Source organism: Triticum aestivum, chromosome 6B (assembly GCF_018294505.1).
Source record: "Triticum aestivum cultivar Chinese Spring chromosome 6B, IWGSC CS RefSeq v2.1, whole genome shotgun sequence".
Lineage (NCBI taxonomy): Eukaryota > Viridiplantae > Streptophyta > Magnoliopsida > Poales > Poaceae > Triticum > Triticum aestivum.
The window spans coordinates 250,201,621-250,227,910 of record NC_057810.1 but is presented as its reverse complement, the minus strand read 5'-3'; positions in this window follow the sequence as shown (position 1 = coordinate 250,227,910).

The window sequence follows — 26,290 nt, the reverse complement described above, 5'->3', positions numbered from 1 at the left end:
TGTTCAAACGGAATGAAACCTTCGGGAGCGTGATTTTTGGAACGAACATGAGCCAGAGGACTTGGAGTGCAAGTCAAGAAGCAATCGAGGAAGCCACGAGGGTGGAGGGTACACCCCCTACTGGGCGTGCCCCCTATCTCGTGGGCCCCTCGGGCGTCAACCGACCTACTTCTTCCTCCTATATAAACCCACGTACCCTGAGAACATCAAAGGCGACCACAAAAAACTATTTCCACCACCGTAACCTTCTGTATCCGCGAGATCCCATATTGGAGCCTTCGTCGGCGCTCCGCTGGAGGGGGAATCAACACCGGAGGGCTTATACGTCAACACCATAGCCTCTCCGATGAGTTGTGAGTAGTTTACCACAGACCTTCGGGTCCATAGTTATTAGCTAGATGGCTTCCTCTCTCTTTTTGGATCTCAATACCATGTTCTCCTTGATCTTCTTGGAGATCCATTCGATGTAACTCTTTTTGCGGTGTGTTTGTCGAGATCCGATTAATTGTGGGTTTATGATCAAGTTTATCTATTTGAAATATTTGAATCTCCACTGAATTCTTTTATGTGTGATTAAGTTATCTTTGCAAGTCTCTTCAAATTATCAGTTTGGTTTGGCCTACTAGATTGATCTTTCTTGCAATGGGAGAAGTGGTTAGCTCTGGGTTCAATCTTGTGGTATCCTTTCCCAGTGACAGCAGGGGCAGCAAGGCACGTATTGTAATGTTGCCATCGAGGATAAAAAGATGGGGTTTATATCATATTGCATGAGTTTATCCCTCTACATCATGTCATCTTTCTTAATGCGTTACTCTGTTCTTTATGAACTTAATACTCTAGATGCATGCTGGATAGCGGTCGATGTGTGGAGTAATAGTAGTAGATGCAGGCAGGAGTCGGTCTACTTGTCACGGACATGATGCCTATATACATGATCATGCCTAGATAATCTCATAATCATTCGAATTTCTATCAATTGCTTGACAATAATTTGTTCACCCACCGTAATACTTATGCTATCTTGAGAGAAGCCACTAGTGAAACCTATGGCCCCCGGGTCTATCTTTTATCATGTAAGCTTTCAATATACTTTTATTTGCATCTTTACTTTTCCAATCTATATTATAAAATACCAAAAATATACTTATCTTATCATATTATCTCTATCAGATCTCACTTTCGCAAGTGGCCATGAAGGGATTGACAACCCCTTTACTATGTTGGTTGCGAGTTCTTGTTTGTTTGTGTAGATGCGTGGGACTTTTGAGGAGCCTCCTACTGGATTGATACCTTGGTTCTCAAAAACTGAGGGAAATACTTACGCTACTATTGCTGCATCACCCTTTCCTCTTCAAGGAAAACCAACGCAAGCTCAAGACGTAGCAAGAAGGATTTCTGGCGCCGTTGCTGGGGAGGTCTTCGCTCAAGTCAAGACATACCAAGTACCCATCACAAACTCATCTCCCTCGCATTTACATTATTTGCCATTTTCCTCTCATTTTCCTCTCCCCCACTTCACCCTTGCCGTTTGATTCGCCCTTCTTTTATTCGTCATTTCGTTTGCTTTGATGTCTTACTTGGCTCGTTTGCTCATTTGGTTGGAATAGTTGTTTATTTATTGCTAAACAGAGAACCTAAGATCTATGGATCCTCATCCGCTCGCTAATCTTTTTATGAGATCCAATTATGATGAACCGATTGCTAGTGAGTTTTGTGCACTAGATTATCTTTATGAAGCTTTGCTTGAAATTTGTGAATCTGAAAATAATGATGAAGAAATTTATGTAGAGATTCACGATAACTCCCTGAATAAAAAGCATGATTGCAATTATTTTACTATAAATTCTCTTGATGTCAATTGTGCTAATAATATGCAAAACCATAAGCTTGGGGATGCTAGTTTTGCTATGTCTACTACTTGTTGCAATGATCATGATTGGGTGATTCTTCTTATAATCATGAAAAAAAATTTAAGCCCCATGATGAATATGAGATTGATAATAGTGTTTGCAATAATATTGAAAGTGGGTTTGGAAGAGTGTCAACTTTAGATCCCACATATTTGGAGTATATTCAATCTTATGATATTTTTGATAAAAGTGGGTTTAGAGAGGTCATCACTTTAGTTAATGTTAATCCCACTATCTTGGAAGAGTGTCAACTTTGCATGCATAAGGATCATGTTGAGAATATGTTATGTGATAGCTGTTTTGTTGAATTTGCTTATGATCCTACATGTAATTCTTATGAGAGAGGAAATTATGGTTGTAGAAATTTTCATGTTACTAAATTACCTCTCTTCATGTTGAGATTGCTATCATCTTCTTCCTTGCATATGCTAGTTTTTGCTTGCCTTGATAATTTGTTTTCTTATAAAAAACCTATGAATAGGAAGTATGTTAGACTTAAGTGTGTTTGTCACATGTTTTATGATGCTCTCTTTATGCTTCAATTCTTGTCTTTCATGTGAGCATCATTGAAATCTCAATGCCTAGCTAGGCGCGTTAAACGATAGCGCTAGTTGCGAGGCAACACTATTTTATTTGTGTTTTTTTTGCTTCTGTTTAGTAATAATTTTGCATCTACCTTCTGTTTAGATGTGTTTTTATGTTTTAATTAGTGTTTGTGCCAAGTAGAACCTATAGGATAACCTATGGTGATAGTTAATTTGATTCTGCTAAAAAACAGAAACTTTGCGCGCATGAAAATAGTTTTAGTAATTCATAGAAACGTGATTTTGTGTTGATTCTTTTTGCTGTAGATCACTAGACAAATTTCCAAGGACTTCCTATTTTGGTAGGAGTTTTAGTGTTCCAGAAGTATTAGAGAGTTACAGATTGCTACAGACTATTCTGTTTTTGATAGATTCTGTTTCTCGTGTGTTGTTTGCTTATTTTGATGCATCTATGGCTAGTATTAAGTGGTATGAACCATACAGAACTTGAAATACATTAGGTTTAACGCCAATATAAATAGAGAATGAGTTCATTACAGTACCTTATGTGGTGGTTTTTCTTTCTTTCACTAACGGAGCTTATGAGATTTCCTGTTGAGTTTTGTGTTGTGAAGTTTTCATGTTTTGGGTGAAGATTTGATGGACTATGGAACAAGGAGTGGCAAAATCCTAAGCTTGGGGATGCCCATGGCACACCAATATATTCAAGAATAGCCAAAAGCCTAAGCTTGGGGATGCCCCCGGAAGGCATCCCCTCTTTCGTCTTCGTTTATCAGTAACTTTACTTGGAGCTATATTTTTATTCGCCACATGATATGTGTTTTGCTTGGAGCGTCTTATATGATATTATTCTTTGATTTTTAGTTTTCCACAATCATCCTTTCTGTATACACCTTTTGGGAGAATCCCACTTGATTAGAATTTATTAGAATACTCTATGTGCTTCACTTATATCTTTTGAGCTAGATAGTTTTTGCTCTAGTGCTTCACTTATATCCTTTAGAGCACGGCGGCGGCTTAATTTTGAAGAAATTGTTGATCTGTCATGCTTAACTTATATTATTTTGAGAGTCTTTTAGAACAGCATGGTATTTGCTATGGTTATAAAATTGGTCCTAGAATGATGAGCATCCATGTTGGGTATAATAAAAACTATCATAGGAAATGAATTGGATGCTATGATCAGTTTGATACTTGATAATTGTTTTGAGATATGGAGGTAGTGATATTAGAGTCATGCTAGTTGGCTGATTATGAATTTAAATAATTCTTGTGTTGAAGTTGGCAAGTCCCGTAACACGCACGTATGGTAAAAGTTGTGTAACAAATTTATTGCATAGGGTGCTCTTTTGATTGCCTTCCCTTGAGTGCAGGTCGGGCGCGCGCGATGGTTAACTCCTACCAACCTCCCCCCTAGGAGCATGCATAGTAGTACTTTGCTTCAAATGCTAATAAAACTTTTGCAATAAGTATATGAGTTCTTTATGACTAATGTTGAGTCCATGGATTATACGCACTTTTACCATTCCATCATTGCTAGCCTCTTCGGTACCGTGCATTGCCCTTTCTCACCTTGAGAGTTGGTGCAAACTTCGCAGGTGCATCCAAACCCCATGATACGATACGCTCTATCACACATAAATCGCCTTATATCTTCCTCAAAACATCCACCATACCTACCTACTATGGCATCTCCATAGCCATTCCGAGATATATTGCCATGCAACTTTCCACCGTTTTGTTCATCAACATGACAAACATTATCATTGTCATATTGCCTTGCATCATCATGTAGTTGACATCGTATTCGTGGCAAAATCCACCATGCATAAATTTTCATACATTTCACTCTTGATTCATTGCCCATCCCGGTACACCGCCGGCGGCATTCATATAGAGTCATATCTTGTTCTAGTTTTCGGTTGTAATTCATGAGTTGTAAATAAATAGAAGTGTGATGATCGTCATTATTAGAGCATTGTCCCCAAATAAAAAAATAAAAAACAGAAAGGCCAAAGAAAAAAAAGAAAGGCCAAAAAGAGAAAAAAAGAAAGGCCAAAGAAAAAAAAGAAAAAAAAAGAAGAAAGGCCAAAGAAAAAAAAAGAAAAAAAAGAAGAAAGGCTAAAAAGAAAAAAAAAAGAAAGGCCCAAAGAAAAAAAGAAAAAGAAAAAAAATAAAATAAAAAGGGGGCAATGTTACTATCTCTTTTTCCACACTTGTGCTTCAAAGTAGCACCATGTTCTTCATATAGCGAGTCTCATATGTTGTCACTTTCATATACTAGTGGGAATTTTTCATTATAGAACTTGGCTTGTATATTCCTATGATGGGCTTCCTCAAAATGCCCTAGGTCTTCGTGAGCAAGCAATTTGGATGCACACCCACTAGTTTCTTTTGTTGAGCTTTCATACATTTATAGCTCTAGTGCATCCGTTGCATGGCAATCCCTACTCCTCATGTTGACATCAATTGATGGGCATCTCCATAGCCCGTTGATTAGCCTCATCAATGTGAGACTTCCTCCTTTTTTTGTCTTCTCCACACAATCTCCATCATCATATTCTATTCCAATCATAGTGCTATATCCATGGCTCAATCTCATGTATTGCATGAGAGTTGAAAAAGGCTGAAGCGCGTTAAAAAGTATAAACCAATTGCTTGGCTGAAACCGGGATTGTTCTTGATGGGAGTATTTTGTGTGATGAAAATGAAACATAGCCTAATTATATGATTTTGTAGGGATGAACTTTCTTTAGCCATGCTATTTTGAGAAGACATGATTGCTTTGATTAGTATGCTTGAAGTATTACTATTTCTTATGTCAATATGAACTTTTAGTTTGAATCATTTGGATCTGAACATTCATGCCACAATAAAGAAAATTACATTGAGAATTATGCTAGGTAGCATTCCACATCAAAAATTCTATTTTTATCATTTACCTACTCGAGGACGAGCAGGAATTAACCATGGGGATGCTTGATACGTCTCCAACGTATCTATAATTTTGATTGTTCCATGATATTATATTACCCGTTTTGGATGTTTATGGGCTTTACTTTACACTTTTATATCATTTTTGGGACTAACCTACTAACCGGAGGCCCAGCCCGTATTGTTGTTTTTTTGCCTATTTTTGTGTTTAGAAGAAAAGGAATATCAAACAGAGTCCAAACGGAATGAAACATTCGGGAGCATGATTTTCAGAACGAACGTGATCTAGAGGACTTGGAGCGCAAGTCAAGAAGCAATCGAGGAAGCCACCAGGGCGAAGGGCGCAGCCCCCTACTAGGCGCGCCCCCTATCTCATGGGCCCCTCGGGCGTCCACCGACCTACTTCTTCCTCCTATATAAACCCACGTACCCTGAGAACATCAAAGGCAACCACGAAAAACTATTTCCACCACCTTAACCTTCTGTATCCACAAGATTCCATCTTGGAGCCTTCGTCGGTGCTCGGCCGGAGGGGGAATCGACAACGGAGGGCTTCTACATCAACACCATAGCCTCTCCGATTAGTTGTGAGTAGTTTACCACAGACCTTTGGGTCCATAGTTATTAGCTAGATGGCTTCTTCTCTCTTTTTGGATCTCAATACCATGTTCTCCTCGATCTTCTTGGAGATCTATTCGATGTAACTCTTTTTGCGGTGTGTTTGTCGAGATCCGATTAATTGTGGGTTTATGATCAAGTTTATCTATGAGAAATATTTGAATCTCCTCTGAATTCTTTTTTGTGTGAATAAGTTATCTTTGCAAGTCTCTTCGAGTTATCAGTTTGGTTTGGCCTACTAGATTGATCTTTCTTGCAATGGGAGAAGTGCTTATCTTTGGATTCAATCTTGCGGTGTCCTTTCCCAGTGATAGCAGGGGCAGCAAGGCACTTATTGTATTGTTGCCATCGAGGATAAAAATATGGGGTTTATATCATATTGCATGAGTTTATCCCTCTACATCATGTCATCTTTCTTAATGCGTTACTCTGTTCTTTATGAACTTAATACTCTAGATGCATGCTGGATAGCGGTCGATGTGTGGAGTAATAGTAGTAGATGCAGGCAGGAGTAGGTCTACTTGTCACGGACATGATACCTATATACATGATCATGCCTAAATAATCTCATAATTATTCTCTTTTCTATCAATTGCTCGACAGTAATTTGTTCACCCACCGTAATACTTATGCTATCTTGAGAGAAGACACTAGTGAAACCTATGCCCCCCCGGGTTTATCTTTTATCATATAAGCTGTCAATCTACTTTTATTTGCATCTTTACTTTTCCAATCTATATTATAAAATACCAAAAATATATTGATCTTATCATATTATCTCTATCAAATCTCACTTTCGCAAGTGGCCGTGAAGGGATTGACAACCCCTTTATTGCGTTGGTTGCAAGTTCTTGTTTGCTTGTGTAGGTGCGTGGGACTTTTGAGGAGCCTCCTACTGGATTGATACCTTGGTTCTCAAAAACTGGTGGAAATACTTACGCTACTATTGCTGCGTCATCCTTTCCTCTTCAAGGAAAACCAACGCAAGTTCAAGACGTAGCAGACGCCACGTGGACCGGGCATCTAAAGTTTAAGATAAGCGTAATGCGGAACTGCAATGAAACGAGCAAAGGCCATTCTTCCGAGTAGTGCATGGTAGCTGCTTCGGAAGGGAGCGATGTCGAAGATGAGTTCTTCTCTTCGGAAGTTGTCGGGAGAACCGAATACAACCTCTAGTGTTAGAGAGCCCATGCAGCGGGCCTCTACGCCTGGTATTACTCCTTTAAAGGTAGTATTGGCTTGGCTGATTCTTGACGGGTCTATCCCCATCTTGAGGACAGTGTCCTGATATATCAGATTAAGACTACTGCCGCCCTCCATGAGGACTCGGGTGAGATGGTATCCGTAAATTATTGGGTCGAGCACCAATGCAGCTGAACCTCCATGTCGGATACTAGTCGGATGATCCCTGCGATCAAAAGTGATCGGGCAGGCCGACCATGGGTTTAATTTGGGAGCCACGGGTTCTACAGCGTATACGTCTCGAAGTGTGCGTTTGTGCTTTCTCTTTGGTATGTGGGTTGTGTAAATCATTATCACTGTTTTGACCTCTAGTGGAAATTTTTTCTGTCCCCCAGTGTTCGGCTGGCGAGGTTCGGCCTCGTCATCACTTGGCGGCTCCCTCCCCTTGTGTTCAGCGTTTAGCTTGCAGGCCTGCTTGAAGACCGAGCATTCTCTATTTGTGTGATTCGCAGGTTTCTCAGGGGTGCCTTGAATCTGACATGATCTGTCTGGAATTTTGTTTAGCCTGGACGGTCCATCTCTGCTGCCTTTAAATGGCTTTTTCCGTTGACCGGGTCTTGAGCCGCTGAATCCATCATTTACCGCCGTGTTGTCTGGGATGTCTTCATTATTTCGATGCTTGTTTTTATTGTGTCGCGGCTTCCCATTGCCATCCCTGATTTTGGATGTGCCTGGGTTGCTGGTGCCACTGCGGGCCAACCAACTATCCTCGCCCATGCAAAAGCGGGTCATGAGAGTTGTTAGGGCTGCCATTGTCCTTGGCTTTTCCTAGCCGAGGTGTCTGGCAAGCCATTCACCCTGGATACTATGTTTAAAAGCTACTAGGGCTTCAGCGTCCAGAGAGTCGATGATTTGGTTCTTCTTGGTGAGAAATTTGTTCCAAAGCTTACGGGCTGACTCTCCGGGCTATTGGATTATGTGACTTAAATCGTCTGCATCCGGTGGTCGGACATAGGTCCCTTGAAAATTAGGCTTGAAAGCATCCTCAAGTTCCTCCCAACTTCCAATTGAGTTTTCGGGGAGGCTTTTCAACTAGTGCCGAGCTGGTCCTTTCAACTTGAGGGGCAGGTATTTGATGGCGTGGAGATCGTCTCTGCGAGCCATATGGATGTGAAGAATAAAGTCCTCGATTCAGACAGGGTCTGTCGTCCCGTCGTATGCCTCGAAGTTTACAGGTTTAAATCCCTCTAGAAATTCATGATACAGCACCTCATCGGTGAAGCACAGGGGGTGTGCGGCGCCCCTGTATTTGGCTATGTTGTAGCGTGGGTCCGACGGATGTAGTAGTCGGTGTTGATTCTGAGCTGGTAGTTGATCAGTGTAGACAATTTGGTGGCCGTGATCTTGCGTAGGAGCACGTTTCCTAAATCCATAGATGGACCTAGCCATACCAGCTCTATTGTCTAGGTGCTCATGTAGATCGTGTGCTGACTTATCCGCGGCATCATTAGCCACTCTGTCTCGGCCACGGGGTGGTCGGTCTGGCAGATTGGTCCTATTGTTTTTCTGCGGGATGGGCTCTATAGCCTCGTCGTCGAATTCAGGTAGCAGCTTGAGCTTTAGGTAGCTCTTTGTGTGGCGATCGCGACCGTATTTTTCGTCAGTGTCAAGCACTTTGTTCCATCTGTGGTTGAGCGTATCCTGCGCGGCCTTATGCCTTTGCTTCTGCTTCTTTAAGCTCCTCGCGGTGGCGATAAGCCTTTTGTGGAGGTTCTCTTGTTCGAAGTGCTTTTCCGGGATGATGAGTGCATCATCATCCGGACTGTTCTCCTCTCCGAAGACAGGTTTATAGGTTTTGTCTTTGGCATCGCTGTGATCGGACGGCGGCCCCGGACTGTGTTCGCCATCCCCTGGCTCATCCTGCTCCATCACTGGGTCTATGGGGTCGCCATTATCTTTAGTGTCTTCCAGGGTATTATTCTTTCTTGGGCCGGTGTCGCTGTTTTTGCTGTGGCGGGATTTAGAGTGGTGCCGCTCACGTCGGCGCTTCGTTTGCTTCTCAAGGCGATTATCCTCTGTTGCATCATCGCCATTGCTTTCTTTGGGTGTGTCCACCATATATATATCATATGATGAGGTGGCTGTCTAGCGCCCTGGGGGCGGTGGTTCCCATTTTTCTCCGGAATCATCGTCGTCCATACCGTCGATGTCTTCGGAGTCGAAATCAAGCATGTTGGTTAAGTCGTCGATAGTGGCTATTAGGTGGGTGGTGGGTGGGTAACGAACTTCTTCGTCGTCCACTTCCCACTCAAGGTGGACATAGTTCGGCCAAGAGTCTCCTGAAAGGGAGAGAGATTTTAACGAGTTTAGCACGTCGCCAAAGGGCGAGTGCTGAAAGATATCCTTGGAGCTAAACACCATGATTGCTGCCCAGTCAAATCCGACGGGCACGGATGCTCGTGGTTCGGGGCCCTTGGTCGGAGACGAGTCTGGGGGTCCGAAGGCACAGATCTCATTGGAGGCGAAGTCCGTGTTCGGCTCTATCCCCGCTGAGTGTGCGGCCTCTATGGTGGGTCCATCCGCCCGTCCTTGGATGGCACGATCTCCTCCAGATTTAGAGCCGGGGAAGCTGCAGGTGTCATCTCCTGAACACCGTCCGATGGCAGATCTAAGTCATGCTCATCATGACGGTACGGTGCACCTGTCATGGGCTCGAATCCGTCGAAGATCAAGTCTCCGCGAATGTCGGTAGTGTAGTTAAGGTTTCCAAACCTGACCAGATGGCCAGGGGCGTAGCTATCGATCTGCTCCAGATGGCCTAGCGAGTTGGCCCGCAGTGCGAAGCCACCGAATACGAAGATCTGTCCAAGAAGGAAAACCTCACCCTGGGTCGAATCGTTGATGATTGAAGGAGCCATCAAGCCTTACCGTGACGACACAGTGGAACCCTCAATGAAAGCACCAATGTCGGTGTCAAAACCGGCGGATCTCGGGTAGGGGGTCCCGAACTGTGCGTCTAAGGCTAATGGTAATAGGAGGCGGGGGACACAATGTTTACCCAGGTTCGAGCCCTCTCTATGGAGGTAATACCCTACTTCCTGCTTGATTGATCTTGATGATATGAGTTTTACAAGAGTTGATCTACCACGAGATCGTAGAGGCTAAACCCTAGAAGCTAGCCTATGATTATGATTGTTCTTCTCCTACGGACTAAGCCCTCCGGTTTATATGAACACCGGAGGGGGCTAGGGTTACACAGAGTCGGTTACAGAGAAGGAAATCTACATATCCGAATTGCCAAGCTTGCCTTCCACGCAAGGGAGAGTCCCACCCGGACACGGGATGAAGTCTTCAATCTTGTATCTTCATAGTCCAACAGTCCGGTTATCCGGGGACCCCCTAATCCAGGACTCCCTCACTAGGCGTATTTTAGTTCTAGATACATCCCTTTTTATCCATTTCGGCAACATGTAATCCGGATGGAGGGAGTATGGTGTAAGAGCTAGGGATACGACAGGACAACACATTAAAAAAACACTAATTGAATGTAAAACTGTATGCTAGCGGAATACGTACAGAAAAAACTAAGGCAACATACACGTGTATGATTGGGAAACTAAGATGGCATTGCAACAGAGCACTAGAACAACACTTGAATGTAAAAAAACATGGTATGGTAGATAGATGAAGTACATACTGATGAATAACAATGCATAAGATATTCAGAAGCATGATGTCCAAATTAAGCAGATGGCATTGCGATAGAGTAGAATGACAGTACTTGAATTTGAAAACATGTTATCATGGATGGAATAGGTACTGAAAACAGGAAGGCATGACATATTTACATGCATGATCAGCATGCTAAGCACATGGCATTGTAACAGAGTAGATACACTCCAGGACATTATATGCATGTTGTACCCATATCACGGGCCAAGGTAGAGCAAGGACCTTGTGGGGTGAAGAGGATTCATCATATTTCTGCAAGTCTTCTGAAGAACTGCCTTTACATGTTCCATCATATTGGGTATCATTGACATCAATTTTATTGGCCTTTACATTGCTCTGTGAGGTTCTTGTGGATATATCACTGTGTGCAATTATATCGTACATGCATGGAAGACAACTAGCAGTTAGATTTATTTAACGAGTGCCGGTAGGAGACGACATAAATAGTAGGACTGGGGTTAACTAGCAGCAACAGGTCTCAAAAACTAAAGGGAGAACACAGATGAAAGGTATATAATATGTATTGTTTGTACTCGAGATTAACTAGATGGCACACAAAAGTATTAACGAACAACATGGGTAATACTAGAAGTGGTATAATACTATAATCACCGGCCTGTGGGATAGCATTGGTTGATGGATGATAACTATGGAACAACGTTACCTAAAGAACAAGTATCTTACCTGAACTATGGAACAACGTTAACTCCTAAATAAGACCCGTAAGAGATCAACATGAATATACAGTGAAATGTGATATTCTATTTTCCATGCTTAGATGAATAACAAAACCATAAATGTTTCACACAAGTAAGATGAGGGTACAACCTATCTGGCCGCCATCCATAGGAGTGAGCATCATGTGCTGACTTGTCGATGGCCCTGTAGTTGTTGTGGCTGTCCATGTCGGGCACGCTGATACGTCCATTTTGCATCATGCTTTTATATCGATATTTATTGCATTATGGGCTGTTATTACACGTTATGTCACAATACTTATGGCTATTCTCTCTTATTTTACAAGGTTTAACATGAAGAGGGAGAATGCCGGCAGCTGGGATTCTGGGCTGGAAAAGGAGAAAATATTGGAAACCTATTCTGCACAGCTCCAAAAGTGTTGAAACTCCATGAAAGTCATTTTCGGAATTAATAAGAATTATTGAGCAAAATAACTACCAGAAGGGGCCCACACCCTAGCCACGAGGGTGGGGGGCGCCCACCCTTACAGGGTGCGCCCCCTGCCTCGTGGGCCCCCTGGTAGCCCTCCGGTTCCCATCTTCTGCTATATGAAGTCTTTTACCCTGGAAAAAATCATAAGAAAGCTTACGGGACGAAACTCCGCCACCACGAGGCGGAACCTTGGCGGAACCAATCTAAGGCTCCGGCGGTGCTGCTCTGCCAGGGAAACTTCCCTCCGGGAGGGGGAAATCATCACCATCGTCATCACCAATGATCCTCTCATCAGGAGGGGGTTAATCTGCATCAACATCTTCACCCGCACCATCTCCTCTCAAACTCTAGTTCATCCCTTGTATCCAATCTTTGTATCAAAACTACAAATTGGTACTTGTGGGTTGCTAGTAGTGTTGATTACTCCTTGTAGTTGATGCTAATTGGTTTATTTGGTGGAAGATCATATGTTCAGATCCTTAATGCATATTAATACCCCTCTGATTATGAACATGAATATACTTTGTGAGTAGTTACGTTTGTTCCTGAGGACATGGGTGAAGTCTTGCTACTACTGAAAAAGAATTCTTAGCAGTTGTATTTGCTTGTGCTAAGTTTAGACCTTATATTGTTGATTCTAAAGTAACTATTCACACTGATCATGCTGCTATTAAATATCTTATGGAAAAGAAAGATGCTAAACCTAGACTTATTAGATGGGTTCTCCTGCTCCAAGAATTCGGTTTGTATATTATTGATAGAAAGGGAGCTGGGAACCCCGTTGCAGACAACTTGTCTAGGTTAGAGAATGTTCTTGATGACCCACTACCTATTGATTATAGTTTTCCTGATGAACAACTAGCGGTCAGAAATGCTTCTCATACTGCTCCATGGTATGCTGATTATACTAATTACATTGTTGCTAAATTTATAGTACCTAGTTTCACATACCAGCAAAAAAAGTTCTTTTATGATTTAAGACATTACTTCTAGGATGACCCACACCTTTATAAAGAAGGAGTAGATTGTGTTATTAGACGTTGTGTACCTGAGCATGAGCAGGAACAGATACTATGCAAGTGTCACTCCGAAGCATATGGAGGACACCACGCTGGAGATAGAACAACACATAAGGTATTGCAATCCGGTTTTTATTGGCCTACTCTCTTCAAAGATGCCCGTAAGTTTGTCTTGTCTTGTGATGAATGTCAAAGAATTGGTAATATTAGTAGACGTCAAGAAATGCCTATGAATTATTCTCTTGTTATTGAACCGTTTGATGTTTGGGGCTTTGGTTATATGGGACCTTTTCCTGCTTCTAATGGATATACACATATTTTAGTTGTTGTTGATTACGTTACTAAGTGGGTAGAAGCTATTCCAACTAGTAGTGCTGATCATAACAACTCTATTAAGATGCTTAAATAAGTTATTTTTCTGAGGTTTGGAGTCCCTAGATATTTAACGAGTGATGGTGGTTCACATTTTATCCATGGTGCTTTTCGTAAAATGCTTGCTAAGTATGATGTTAATCATAGAATTGCATCCCCTTATCATCCACAGTCTAGTGGTCAAGTAGAATTGAGTAATAGATATCTCAAATTAATTTTGCAAAAGATTGTTAATAGATCTAGAAAGAATTGGTCTAAGAAACTTGATGATGCATTATGGGCCTATAGAACTGCATATAAAAATGGGACAAATTCATTTTTGCCCCTAGTTGGAACCTATGCACGGGTTTTGCCCTTGCTTTTCGACTCTGCTCAGTTTTGCCCTTAGATTTTGCTCCGAGGTCACCCAAATGCCCTTTGACCATTAGACCAATACTTTGAAAATTCTTAACAAATTGATATGAGCTCAGAAAAATGCAAATAAGATATCAAAATGTTCTGATAAACATTACCTTTATGTGTATGCCATTTGCATTCAAGACAAAAGTACCATTTAAACAACCTAAGGTTATTAATGTTATTAACATTATTAAAAATAAAAAGGTATAAACAATAACTTTTTCAAGAATAAAAATAACACGCAAATGTAGGTGACGTTTTGTGAACATCCCGATATCTTATTGGCATTATTTCGAGTGCATATCAACTTGTTATGAAGTTTCAAAATAATGGTCAAAGTTGTTTGAAAATTCATCCCAAGTTGATATGAACTCAGAAAAATGCAAATAAGATATCAGGATGTTCAGAAAACGTCACCTACATTTGCATGTAATTTCTATTCCTGAAAAAATTATTTTTATACCATTTTATTTATAGTAACGTTAATAACATTAATAACCTTAGGTTGTTTAAATGGTACTTTTGTCCTGAATGCAGATGACATACACATAAAGGTAATGTTTATCTGAACATTTTGATATCTTATTTGCATTTTTCTGAGTTTATATCAATTTCTTATGAATTTTCAAAGTATTGGTCAAACGGTCAAAGGGCATAAAAGCGACCTCGAAGGAAAATCTAAGGGCAAAACTGAGCAGAGTCGAAAAGTAAGGGCAAAACCCGTGGGTAGGTTCCAACTAGGGGCAAAAATGCAATTGTCCCTATAAAAATCCTATGGGTATGTCTCCATATAAAATGGTTTATGGAAAAGCATGTTACTTACCTCTCAAACTAGAACATAAGGCATATTGGGCTATTAAAGAGCTCAACTATGATTTCAAACTTGCCGGTGAGAAGAGGTTATTTGACGTTAGCTCACTTGATGAATGGAGAACCCAAGCCTATGAGAATGCCAAGTTGTTTAAAGAAAAAGTCAAAAGATGGCATGACAAAAGGATACAAAAGCGTGAGTTTAACGTAGGTGATTATGTGTTGCTATTCAACTCTCATTTAAGATTTTTTGCAAGAAAACTTCTCTCTAAATGGGAAGGCCCTTACGTTATCGAGGAGGTCGATCACTCCGGTACCATAAAAATCAACAACTTCGAAGGCACAAATCCAAAGGTGGTGAACGGTCAAAGAATCAAACACTATATCTCAGGTAATCCTATAAATTTTGAAACTAATATTATTGAAACCGTAACCCCAGAGGAATACATAAGAGCCACTTCCCAGAATGTTTTAGACTCCGAAAAGGAATAGGCATGTGGTACGGTAAGTAAACCGACTCCAAAACAATTCTAATAACAATTTTTCTCCGTTTTGGAATATTTAAGAAAATAGGAAAATAAGAAGTAGTCCGGGAAGGACACGAGGCCTCCACGAGGGTGGAGGGCACTCCCTACCCTACTGGGCGCCCCCCTGCCTCGTGGGCACCTCGTGTGCTCTCCGGACTCCATTTTCTTGCACGATACTTCTTTTGGTCAGTAAAAAATCATTATATAATCTCCGAAAGGTTTTGACCACCGTATCACGCAAAAATCTTCCGTCTTTGTTTTGAGCTATTTTTCTGACAGATCTACAGCATCATGACGTCACCCTCCTCCAACAATGAAGACAAGGACGCCTGGCTATTGAAGATAGAGCTGAAGAGAGAAGAACATGGGGAGATCAACAAGGATGAAGGGATCAAGAAGGCCATGGAGGATCAAGCTCCGGCGGCCGAAGAAGAAAACATCCCTCAACCTCTACCTAACCTCTTTACCCCAACTGAGATTGAAGCTTTCAAGAGGATTGAGTTAGCTCGCATACAAAACAAGTATCTCACACAGGAAAATATTTTGTTGAAGGAGCATATCGTCGCACTCAGGGGCATTATTCGCAAATTGGAAGAGCTCCTACGCTCGTGCGACTATCCATCATCATCCCCACCTTCTTCACCAGCAAAGGAGACATAATCACAAGGGTATGGGCACTCCCCTTGGCAACTCCCAAGCTTGGGAGAGGTGCCCCGGTATCGTATCACCATCACACTCCTATCTTTACTGTTTTACTTAGTTCGATCCTTTTGGTAATATCTTGATCTAGTAGAATAAAGTTTTGGTGTGATTTAGTTTTGAGTTTTGCTTTGTGATCCCTCTATGTAATTGAGTCCGTTCTATATATAATAAAGATTAGCCTTGAGTCAAGGGCTTTGCTATTTTGCTATGATCCTAAGTGCATAAAATAATAAAAGAAATAAAAAGAGTTCATATTGATCTTATGGATAGTATTGACTTCACATATAGAGAGTATGAGGCTTAAAAGTTGTTGAGAGTTGGCAAACATAGTTTTGGTCATCGTTGCAATTAACAGGAAGTAATAAAGAAAGAGAGGTTTTCACATATAAATATACTATCTTGGACATCTTTTATAATTGTGAGCACTCATTAAAGTATGACATGCTAAAGAGTTGATGTTGGACAAGGAAGTTAACGTAATGGATTATGTTTTCTCACATCTTAGTTAAAGTATATTGTCATGGATCGTTCAACATGTTGAGCTTGCCTTTCCCCCTCATGCTAGCCAAATTCCTTGCACCAAGTAGAGATACTACTTGTGCTTCCAAACATCCTTAAACCCAGTTTTGCCATGAGAGTCCACCCTACCTACCTATGGATTGAGTAAGATCCTTCAAGTAAGTTGTCATGTTGCAAGCAATAAAAATTGCTCTCTAAATATGTATGACTTATTAGTGCGGAGAAAATAAGCTTTATACGATCATGTGATATGGAAGTAATAAAAGTGACAGACTGCATAATAAAGGTTCATATCACAAGTGGCAATATAAAGTGACGTTCTTTTGCATTAAGATTTTGTGCATCCAACCTTAAAAGCACATGACAACCTCTGCTTCCCTCTACGAAGGGCCTATCTTTTACTTTATGTCTTTTACCTTATGCAAGAGTCAAGGTGATCCTCACCTTTCCCTTTTTCATTTTATCCTTTGGCAAGCACCTCATGTTGGAAAGATCCTGATATATATATATATATATATATATATATATATCTAATTGGATGTAAGTTAGCATGAACTATTATTGTTGACATTACCCTTGAGGTAAAACGTTAGGAGGCAACACTATAAGCCCCTATCTTTCTCTGTGTCCGATTAAAACACCGGAACCATAAGTATTGCATGAGTGTTAGCAATTGTAGAAGACTAAATGATAGTTGAGTATGTGGACTTGCTGAAAAGCTCTATTGTTGACTCTTTTCGATGTTATGATAAATTACAATTGCTTCAATGACTGAGATTATAGTTTGTTTGTTCTCAATGAAGTTCCTGAACCATACTTGACATTGTGAATAGATTGTTACTTGAGCATAAGAAATCATATGACAAAATAAATATATGTTGCTATTATAAGAATGATCATGATGCCCTCATGTCCGTATTTTTTGTCGACACCAATATCTCTAAACATGTGGACATATTCTTCGATATCGGCTTCCGCTTGAGGACAAGCAAGGTCTAAGCTTGGGGGACTTGATACGTCCATTATGCATCATGCTTTTATATCGATATTTATTGCATTATGGGCTGTTATTACACGTTATGTCACAATACTTATAGATATTCTCTATTATTTTACAAGGTTTAACATGAAGAGGGAGAATGCCGGCAGCTGGGATTCTGGGCTGGAAAAGGAGCAAATATTGGAAACCTATTCTGCACAGCTCCAGAAGTCCTGAAACTCCACGAAAGTCATTTTTGGAACTAATAAGAATTATTGAGTGAAAGAAGTACTAGAGGGGGCCACACCCTGGCCACGAGGGTGGGGGGCGTGCCTACCCTTACATGTCGTGCCCCCTGCCTCGTGGGCCCCCTAGCGGCCCTCTGGTGCCCATCTTCTGCTATATGAAGTCTTTTACCCTGTAAAAAAATCATAAGCAAGCTTACGGGACGTAACTCCGCCGCCATGAGGCGGAACCTTGGAGGAACCAATCTAGGGCTCTGGCGGAGCTGTTCTGCGAGGGAAACTTCCCTCCGGGAGGGGGAAATCATCACCATCATCATCACCAACGATCCTCTCATCGGGAGGGGGCCAATCTCCCTCAACATCTTCACCAGCACCATCTCCTCTCAAACCCTAGTTCATCTCTTGTGTCCAATCTTTGTATCAAAACTACAAATTGGTACCTGTGGGTTACTAGTAGTGTTGATTACTCCTTGTAGTTGATCCTAATTGGTTTATTTGGTGGAAGATCATATGTTCAGATCCTTAACGCATATTAATACCTCTCTGATTATGAACATGAATATGCTTTGTGAGTAGTTACATTTGTTCCTGAGGACATGGGTGAAGTCTTGCTATTAGTAGTCATGTGAATTTGGTATTCGTTCGATATTTTGATGAGATGTATGTTGTCTCTCCTCTAGTGGTGTTATGTGAACATCGACTACCTAACACTTCACCATTATTTGGGCCTAGCGGAAGGCATTGGGAAGTAATAAGTAGATGATGGGTTGCTAGAGTGACAGAAGCTTAAACCCTAGTTTATGCGTTGCTTCGTAAGGGGCTGATTTGGATCCACTAGTTTCATGCTATGGTTTAGGTTTACCTTAATACTTATTTTGTAGTTGTGGATGCTTGCAATAGGGGTTAATCATAACTGGGATGCTTGTCCAAGAAAGGGCAGTACCCAAGCACTGGTCCACCAACATATCAAATTATCAGAGTAACGAATGTGAATCATATGAACATGATGAAAACTAGCTTGATGATAATTCCCATGTGTCCTCGGGAGCGTTTTTCTCATTATAAGAATTTGTCCAGGCTTGTCCTTTGGTACAAAAAGGATTGGGCCACCTTGCTGCACTTTATTTACTTTCATTGCTTGTTACCCGTTACAAATTATCTTATCACAAAACTATCTGTTACCTACGATTTTAGTGCTTGCAGAGAATACCTTACTGAAAACCGCTTGTCATTTCCTTCTGCTCCTCATTGGGTTCGACACTCTTACTTATCGAAAGGATTATGATAGATCCCCTATACTTGTGGGTCGTCGCACGCGCATTAGATGCAGGGAACTATTGAGTGGGAACTATAGCTCCCTTTTGGTGTATGCTTCCCTTATTGGAGCAGCTGCGGTCAGTCGGAAGACGGTGTGGCTGAAGATGCAGATAATGCATAATGTTAAGAACGACATATCTCTATGATCTGAAGAAATACACTAAGAGATCAACAATAAGGTACGAGAGTGGTCACACGTCTGTTGACTGAAGACTAAATTGGGGTCACACGATTTTATTTTATTTTGGTACTGTCCGATCTACGCCGGATGGCTTGATGGCCATCTTGTGCCTCCCGGCTGACACTGTTCAGAATCTTTCCCGAAGAGCCAGTGACCAATGGCAGAGCAGCCTGGCTCCGCTGTTCGTGGCCCCGGCCAAAACCCCACTCCCCGCCCTACCACACTGCCGTGGTTGCGCCGCCCCCGGGCCAATCCACAAAGACTCCCCGTCATCCAGATCCAGCGGCGGCAGTACCTTCAACCACAAAACTCTAAGATAGCCATCTAAGCGCTGCTTCTACGGCGAACTTGCAGCCCCGCACCCATACGTTAGACACCAGCCAACCGGTAGCCTAGGAGCTCCACCGCCTTGAGGGGTGTTGCTTCCCATTGGGAATCGATTGGCCCAGAATAAATATTTAGACAACTGACGCCTAAATAAAGTGATTTGAGATGAGGGTGCGACCTATCTGGCGGCATGGTGAAGTAGGCAAGTCCAGCTGCCGAGTCGGTGAGGCTGGCGCGGTTGTGGTAGCGACCGGCGGCAGGGAAACAACAGTGCCGTGACGGTCAATGGCTACGGGGAAGCAGCGCCGGGACTCTGGATGGATCCAAAGTTGGAGTCGCTCCAGTGCCATGAACAACGACGGGGTTGACTCGGCTCCGGTACGGTTCACGCGGCCGTCATCGAGGCAGCTCCAGCCGCATGGAGTTAGAGGTACACGGCCCAGTGCACAACGGCAAATGGAAAGCGTCTCCGGCATTAGGGAGGAGGGCGGCTGTGAAATTGGTGCGGTGGGGGCGCCATGGAGGAGGGGCTGAGGTTTCGCGGCTCGGGAGAAGGGAGCTTCCGGGAGAAGGTGATTTGGCGCCCACGAGGTATGAATGGGGGTGTATATTGGGAGGGGAGTGGAACCTTGTCTTACGGCTCATGTTCTACTACGGCTTGGATTTCCACGATCTGGCCCCGAATTTCATCCTCAACATCTCAGCGTTTATCGTTGCGTGCGAGGCCTTCCTCCGCATCAAACCCCACTTCGGCTTATGGCTGAAGACCTTCAATGTCAAGCCGAAGGTAGTGGGCGGCCAGCAGGCGGAGTGCGGAGGCGCCATGGTGGGCAAGATGCCCAACGTCATATGGCTCGAGGGCACCTTCGTGGAAACCATAAAAGGGTGGCAATCGGGGTGGTTCTACATCACCGAGCCGCGTAACCCTGAATGGGCAGCGGCCACCGAATTCAGATCTGGCATCCCCACACGGCTCACCTCCTGGAAAGAGAAGGGCCTGAAATGGGGTGATTTGGAAGAGCTGACCGGACTCCAAACCTACGTCCAAAACCATGTGAACAAGAAGATCAAGCTCGTCAATGCAGTCCAGGTCATGCTCATCCGCCGAATCCTCCCGTGCCAACAACGGGCTTTCAACTTGTGGGAGTTTGACCCGGCACAACACCAGACCTTGAGCAGGCTCTTCGACACTATGTACGAAGACTCCTGGAGGGTGCTGTTCAAGGGCGCCGAGGCTCCCGCATCCGCTACCGAAGATCGCGGATTCAGCTCGCAGCGTCAAGCCGGCGAGGTAAGCTATTTTACACTTTACGGGACATTTGTTTTTCATAGTTTGACTCTATGCGGGATCTAAACTCCCTTACCTTTGACAGGCCTGGCAGAAGAAGTCCGGGCAGGTTAACTGTCCGGCTCCCTTACCAGAAGACCCGGCAGACGCCCGATTGACGGGGCTGCTGGTACCGGCACCTCACGTGGTGCCGGACAAGAAGGCCAAGAAGAAGGCCACGGGAACCCGAAAGAGTTCCCGGCATCAGGTGTTATCGGACTCATCGTCCGATGACTCCGAGGCGGACTCCTCCCGCAAAGACGAGGAGGAGAAAAAAGAGGCTTCTCCCCCAGCGGGGGGAGAGAAGAAAAGGAAGGCCTCCCCAACTGGGGAGGCCGGAGGGTCCAAGAAGGGAAGGACCCTTCCCCCGGACTTTTCCACCAACCCCGACGACGGCGAAGAGGATTGGCCCTCGAGGGCCAAGCCCCTGGCGAGATCGTAAGTGTCCGGCTTCCAGAATAACTCATGATTTTTCCTTTGTCGCGTAGTGTCTTCTAACGCCGAATACCACCATGTAGCCCGCCCAAGGACGAGCTCCCCGCTTCATCGAGCGGCTCCCTGGATTCGTTGGATGTGAATAGTACTTCACTTCCGACCGCCTCCTCCCCCGTGATGCAGACGACGCCGCGGTGGAGTCCCAAAAGGGGCCCAACTAGGAGGAGGTGGTCTCGGAGGCGCCGCAAGGCGACCTCCCGGACTCTGGGCGCAAAGAGGGCAAAACCCCAGAGGGCTCTAAGTCCGGCCCTGTGCCGGACTCCGTACCGGAACCTGCAGTGATTCCGAAGTCCGGCAGGCGGGCCCTTCGTAAGAAGTGCAAGACTGCGACGCCAGTGGCCTCCGTCCAACCGGAGGCACCAGATAACTTGCTAGAGTCGCTCAACGGCGCCTCCATAGACGAGGAGCACCACACTGTTATGAGTGCGGTGATCCAGAAAGTTCAGTCCGCCAAGAGCGGGCTGACTAAAGCCTTTACCAACCTTATAACAGGCTTTGAGGTATGTAATTAAGATATGTAAAAATAGTACCGCATAGACAGTAGCCCCTGATGCTCAGCTTGGTGTTCGGAAAGAAAAGCCGAACTGAGGATCTAAAAAGATATACGCAGGAGTCTAACATAAGCATGTCAATATTGGAATGCAGGCTGCGCTGCTGACCTCTGCCGCACTGACTGCGGAGGTCAATGTATTGAAGCAGAGCCTCGAGCGGTCCGAGAACGAGCTCGGCCATGTAAAGAAGCGGCTCAAGGACAAGGAAGGTAAGTAATACCTTATTAAAGTAATACCTTATAGAAAGGGTTTGGTTGCAAAAAATGACAAGAATAATGTGAGTATTGCAGGGGCCACGAACAAGGTGGCGACCCTGAAGGAGGCGTTGTCCAAGGCCGAAGAAAGTGCGGCCGCAGAATGTACCGAGCGAGAGAAGCAGGAGGCGCGGGTGGCGGAGGTGCGGCAAGAGCTACAGGCTCTCGTGGAAAAACACGAGAGTTTGGAGCGTGACTCGAAGACTCGAGAGTCCAAGCTCGCCTTGGCTCTTGAGAGTGCCAGAGCCGCTAAGGCCGAAGCCCAAAAAGCCCTCCAGGAAATTGAGGCAATAAAGAAGATAGCGGCGGGTAAGGCATTCTTCATGCAAAGCAAGCACGTGAAAGTGAATTACTTGTTACTTACCCGAATCCGGAGCTCTCTAGGAGCATTTGCAGATTTGCCCTGTAGTGTGTCCGATGCTGCCGCGTTCTACCGAGCCGAGGAGGGGAGCTTGACGGAAAAGGTGTTCTGGTCTCAATATGCTGAGGCCGGACATCCAGTGCCCCTGAGCGACCAGCTGAAGCAGCTGGCCGAGCTCCACAAGGTGTCCGAACAGGCCATGAAGGGCCTCATAGTTCGGCTGTGGACTAAAGAAGCCATGCTTGGGTGCTACTTCGGTCTGGTGCGGCGGCTGGTGGACGCCTATCCGTGGATTGAAGTCATCAAGCGTTCCGTCTGCATTGAAGGTGCCTGTAGGGCCCTTGACCATGCTAAAGTGCACTGGGGCAAAATGGACGCTGAGAAGCTTGTGACAGACGCTCCACCGCCGGGCAGGGAGTATCACAAGCCCGAGATGTATTATGAGAACGTCCTGAAGGGTGCCTGCCTTATAGCGGGTGAATGCTCCAAAGATGTAATTTTTGAGTAAACTCACATTTGTTATGTTGTACGCTTGAAAACTTGTTCATATGCTCTAAGCAATGCTTGTGAATTTAAAATATACCTTCTGTGCGGCCATTTATCAAATTTGAGAGATGGCAAGTCGTTGGCTTCAGCCCCCATGCCTCGAGTGCTGGGGTGTTCAGGATAAACTTGAGCGCTCTTCTTCCCATTTTTGGGTCCTTCGAGGGAGGCACTCAACACAACTAAGGAGGCAACCAGACTTATAATGCTTGAACACTCCCACTTAGCCATAGAATTCTATAATTTTAAATTTCGGCGAGCCCCTAGTGTTCGGAAGACCGAATTCGGGGCCGGACAAAGCCGGCTCCTCGCTCTAAGCAGCATAAGTCTTTAGGGACTCGAAAAAACCTCTCGAACATTGACCGGCTCTCACCCTATCATGACGGTCAGTTTTAGCTTTCTCCACTGAGGTGCTCAACCTAGCTCAACTGGGGCACAATCGCGGTGGTTCTCCCAGCGCTACCTTAGCCGATATAATGGAACGTAAGGTACCAAAACATGGAAGCCGGGCAAACCCAACTATTGACCCAAGACATGATTCGGAGCCGATGCATATAATGCTATAAGTTCGGGGTGCCGCACTTGTGAAAGTGTTCGGACTTATCACACCATATTTTGGGGAACTTAAGCCCCTGGTGTATTTGGCCGTACCAAAGCGTACGGATGCAACATGTCATAAGTGAACATCTATAGATAGAAAAAGGAATGCAATAATAGGCAAAAAGCGATGCATTGTTTATTCAAAAAATACTGCAATGAAAGCAGAACGATACAAATAGTGAGATAAGCAAGGGATGGGACTATTTAACATGTCCCCCTCCAGGGGTAGGCTGCGGGATGGTATGTAAAATAGGTATACTGCTCGTAATAGAGATCACCTGGACACTCGACGTAGCTTTTCTCCTTCCCTGGCTGTTGCATCGTAAGTTCCACAATTCTACTGCCGGACAGGGCTTTTGGAAAACGGAGTCCTGCGAATAAGAGAAAAAAAGAATGACACAATTGGGAGCCCCTGGTGCGGTTGAGCCGCTATCCGGGCATGCCGTGGTCGTGCCCCTACCCCCATACCCATGGTATCTCCAGAGGGTAGTTATGTACGCGTGGTACTGGTCTCGCGATTTCGCAAGGGCTGGGGTTGGGGCCGCATTGCTACGCATGCTCGGAACATGCCAGGCGGTCTTGTTGTAGGTTACTCTGGGCGCGCTTGACGGTGTCCGGCCGATTAACAGCCGGACTCGAGAATTGTTGTCGGTGTCAAAACCGGCGGATCTCGGGTAGGGGGTCCCAAACTGTGTGTCTAGACGGATGGTAACAGGAGACAAGGGACACGATGTTTTTACCCAAGTTCGGGCCCTCTCGATGCAGGTAAAACCCTACTCTTGCTTGATTGATATTGATGATGTGGGTAGTACAAGAGTGGATCTACCACGAGATCAAGGAGGCTAAACCCTAGAAGCTAGCCTATGGTATGATTGTTGTTCTCCTATGGCTAAAACCCTCCGGTTTATATAGACACCGGAGAGGGCTAGGGTTACAAAGAGTCGGTTACAATGGTAGGAGATCTACATATCCGTATCGCCAAGCTTGCCTTCCACGCCATGGAAAGTCCCATCCGGACACGGGACGAAGTCTTCAATCTTGTATCTTCATAGTCTTGGAGTCTGGCCGATGATGATAGTTCGGCTATCCGGACACCCCCTAGTCCAGGACTCCCTCAGTAGCCCCTGAACCAGGCTTCAATGACGATGAGTCCGGCGTGCATATTGTCTTTCGGCATTGCAAGGCGGGTTCCTCCTCCGAATAATTCATAGAAGATTGTGAACACCAGGATAGTGTCCGGCTCTGTAAAATAAATTCCACATAGCACCGTAGAGAGAATAATATTTACACAAGTTCAATCTGCTGATGTATTTTGTGGCGTGACGTCACACCACAACCAAGCTTTTACTCGAATCGTTTTGATTATACCACCTCAACGTGTTTAGCGAAGCGGTTTCCTTGGCACGTCTTGTCGAAGCAGAGATCGTGTTCCCCTTATTCCGGGATTCCCATCAATACGGACGTGGGTAACCCAACCTCGCCATTGATTGCAGCGCTTGGGAGATAAGCGAGTTTTACCAGTCCAGTGGGGACGCATAGTTTCGTCCGCCCATATATAAGGGGATAAGGATCCACCTTTTTTACCTACACCTTCTTCCTCCTTTGCTTATCCATCTCCGTGCACTCGAGCTCCAGCGCCCAAGTCCGCACATCTCACCTCGACCTTCTCTAGCCATGTCCGGAGCGGGAGGCAAGTGGATGGCCTCCTCCGTTACGGAGGGGCACACCAAGAAGCTGCGCAGCGCCGGATATCTGTCCAACGACATCGCGCACCGGCTGCCCGACAAGGGGCAGCTCATCCCCACCCACAGGCCCCATGAGAGGGTGGTATTCCTTCCCCATTTCCTCCGCGGACTGGGCTTCCCACTCCACCCCTTTGTCCGGGGGCTCATGTTCTACTATGGCCTGGATTTCCACGATCTGGCCCCAAATTTTATCCTCAATATCTCGGTTTTTATCGTCGTGTGCGAGGCCTTCCTCTGCATCCAGCCCCACTTCGGCTTGTGGCTAAAGACCTTCAATGTCAAGCCGAAAGTTGTGAAGGGCAGCCAAGCGGAGTGCGGAGGCGCCATGGTGGGCAAAATGCCCAACGTCACTTGGCTCGAGGGTGCCTTCGTGGAATCCATCAAAGGGTGGCAATCGGGGTGGTTCTACATCACCGAGCCGCGTGACCCTAAATGGGCAGCGGCCCCCGAATTCAGATCTGGCATCCCCATGCAGCTCACCTCCTGGAAAGAGAAGGGCCTGCTATGGGGTAGTTCGGAAGAGCTGACCGGACTCCAGTCCTGTCTCCAGACCCTGGTGAACAAGAAGCTCAAGCTTGTCAACGTGATCCAGGTCATGCTCCTCTGCAGGATTGTCCCCTGCCAGCAACGGGACTTCAATTTGTGGGAGTTTGATCCGGCACAGCACCGGACCTTGAGCGGGCTCTTCGACACTACGTACGAAGATGCCTGGAGGGTGCTGTTCAAGGGCGCCGACGCTCCTGCATCCGCTACCGAAGATCGCAGATTCAGCTCGCAGCGTCCGGCTGGTGAGGTAAGCCATGTTATCCTTTATGGGACACTTGCTTTTCATGTTTTGACTTTATGTGGGATCTAAACTCCCAATACCTTTAACAGGCCTGGCAGGCGACATCCGGACAGGTTAACTGTCCGGCTCCCCTTCCAGA